The sequence below is a fragment of the Parasteatoda tepidariorum genome, chromosome 3 (genome assembly GCF_043381705.1).
Source record: "Parasteatoda tepidariorum isolate YZ-2023 chromosome 3, CAS_Ptep_4.0, whole genome shotgun sequence".
NCBI classification, from domain to species: Eukaryota; Metazoa; Arthropoda; class Arachnida; order Araneae; family Theridiidae; genus Parasteatoda; species Parasteatoda tepidariorum.
This window is the reverse complement of record NC_092206.1, coordinates 97161073-97164177: the sequence shown is the minus strand read 5'-3', so window position 1 is coordinate 97164177 and position 3105 is coordinate 97161073.

Below are 3105 nucleotides of genomic sequence, written 5' to 3'. Positions count from 1 at the left end.
ACTTATTTCGAATGACTTATCTTCCGCTTTTTTTCCCCCGAATGATTGCATTGCGTCAGTAAAAAAATACAAGACGATAAAAATTCTTTTATTTAAAATTAAAACTCTAGTAAAACATTTGATTTAAAATAAAACGGTATTTAAAAGATAGTCTCAAATCAGGGTTGGGGTTTTGAACATCCTAAACTGGTTTTGGACAGGACACGTGGGTTTTACTGTCTTAAACTGTTCTAAACTGGATAAAAGTGTCTAAAACCTTGAACTTAAGTAAAAATTCTATAGGTTTGTAACCATTGTACACATAATAATTACATGCATTAATAAATATTTGATATTTTTTATACAATTTACTTTAACTTATTAAAGGAAAATAAGGAAAAGGTTTATAATTATGAAGCTCCACAATTCATAGAACAACAAAAGTGAATACCTAATCCTTTAAATATAAATATGCTTTTAATACTGATAAATTATGTAATATTAAAAAATAATTTTTTTTAAAAAATGTTTTAATTTCTGCATCACAGGATGATTAAAAAGACATCTATTTAATAAAAAAATATGTTTTTAAATATATTAGTTTAAATTGGAAATACAAAATAACTGAAAAATGTATTAACAGTTTTGAAGGGCATAACATCAGTTTCAGTTACTGACACTGGTGATGTATCACCACTATGCTANAACTTAAAGCAAAGAGTTTCATTAAAATTAATATCTTAAGGCAGTGATAATTTATTTAAACTTTGGTATTGTAACTGGATACATCTTATTTAGTTTGTATGCCAATTTTCAAGAGGAATAAACTCATTTCACATTGGTAACTTACATTGCATGCATGTCAGTAACTTACGTTACACATATTGAATGGGGCACAAAACAATAAATAAGTAATATTTGAAAAGAAAACTATTGCTGCTTATTTAGTGTTAGCCTCTAAGGAAGAAAAAATATTATTCTTACTTTTGTATCACTTGTTCTTTTTTACACACAAAAACTTTTTCTAGTTTTTGGTAACTTACGTTACATGCATTAATGTTTAGTTGAAATTTATATAATTAAGTGAATTTAACAACAAAAACTTATTTTAACACTGCACAATATTTCTATTAAGTGTAATAAACAATATTTATTCTTTGGAACATTTTGAAATTAAAATAATGTTAACTTACTGATTTTCAAAAACTGACCATGTTCTTCACCCAAATCAGAACAAGTAAATGCCAATGTTCAATGGGTTACCAACACTAAAAAACTAAATTCTCAAAAAAAATAATTATAAATTATCAAACTTCAAACCTTTCTAATTCAGAAAACATCCAAAATGATAACATTATTCTTATTTGAATTTTCCAATGCTTTTCCCCTTTTTCATGGAATTGCCCTATTTCTATTATTATTTAATGGTTAAATTTTTGTGATTGGTGCGTATAATTTTGTCGCACGTAGTGTTCCTAATTTTTTATTCCTAAGGTTGGCAGGTGTGAGTTTTGGACAGGACGGTTTAAACCGTGGATTAATCCATTCTGTTCTAAACCTTGCCAACCCTGTCTCAAATTACACCAAATGTATTCAGGTTTATCCTTGTTTTCGTATCATACTTGCAGTTCTAGAAAATAGGCATTTGATTTTTCGGAATTCCATGTATTTCAAAACCATTGATTTGCAGACTTGTGCGAATCAAAACTTTTTTATATAGTGAAATTTTCGCTGATTTCCACAATCTAATTTTAATACTTTCACTGAATCATGTAGTGAGAAGTTTTTCATATGTGTTTCTTCTGCCAATATGATTTTTTTTTTGGTTTGTCTGATTTTTGCAGTTATTAATTTGAACTACACCGGAATCCACTAATATCTCGATTTATATTCGCATGATTTTAATATCAAACTTAGATTTTCATATTAACCTGATTTAAATGTTAATCATTCTAAATCTTACCAGTGATTTAAAAATCCTGCATTGTGATTCATGTGATTTAAAAATCTAATAGCACAAATGGTATTGATGCATTTTTACAATCAACATTACGACTCATAACGCATTTTTAAAACCCAATATCGTGATTCGTCTTTGCGAGAGTTTAAAATTCAATGTTATTCGTATTCAAGCCTGTGTAAGTAATTTATTGTACCGCCCCCCCCAAAGGGTATTCCGCCAATGTCAAGAATCGTCGCCACGGCGGGTCCGTTGGAAAGGGGGCGTTGATTCGAGCCAAGGGACTTGGTGAATCTCCCTGTGATATTTGTTGATAAAAGCATCTGAAGATCCAGCATAATGTGATGGCAACAGCAACTTATAATTGAATATTGATAGCATTTAATAATCTTAATTATAATAACTCATGGTCTGTCACTAGATCTAAAGATCCTTATATAACTAAACAAATCAACTGAAGGATGTATCAATGAAGGAAATAAAAATATGACCACCGAACGTCTTCAAGGGTTACTGGCCCCGGTAGCCATAAAACAAAACCTTTTCTATTGAGGGGGAGGCAAATGCCTGAAGTAACACCCTCAGTACCCTGAAGGTTTTGTATAGAAGTCCAGGAAAAAACATGAAATACAAAGAAACAATTTAGAAATGAAGCTCAAACAAATTCATCAGAAAATAAAGACTCAAAACTCACTTTAACCAGGTCAAACATCGATTTCATAAGCACACTGTATGAAAAGCAGGATTCGCCAAGTGGGCCCACTTTGAAAAAACCCGCCCGGGTTTTATTGGGCGGGCTCACGTTGAAAAAACCCACTTGGAACGATGAGTGGGGTTTTTTCAAAAAAACAATTTTTTTTTTACTAAAACTTATTGTTTTGCATTTACTTTTATATGATTTATTGTGCAGCATAAATTTGTCAAATAGGGTTGCATGATTTATATGATTAAGTTATTAATATTAGTAAAGTAAAAGAAACTCGAATCTTCATATAATTTTATAGTAGGTACCTACTATTGAAAACTTCAAGTGGGTTTTTTTTCAAAAAGTAATATTTTAATGATATTAAATGAAATAAAAATTTAAATAATACACTCTGAAAAGATCAATTTTTCAAATATTGTTGCATGCTTTATCTATTAATAAACAGGTTATTATTATTAAT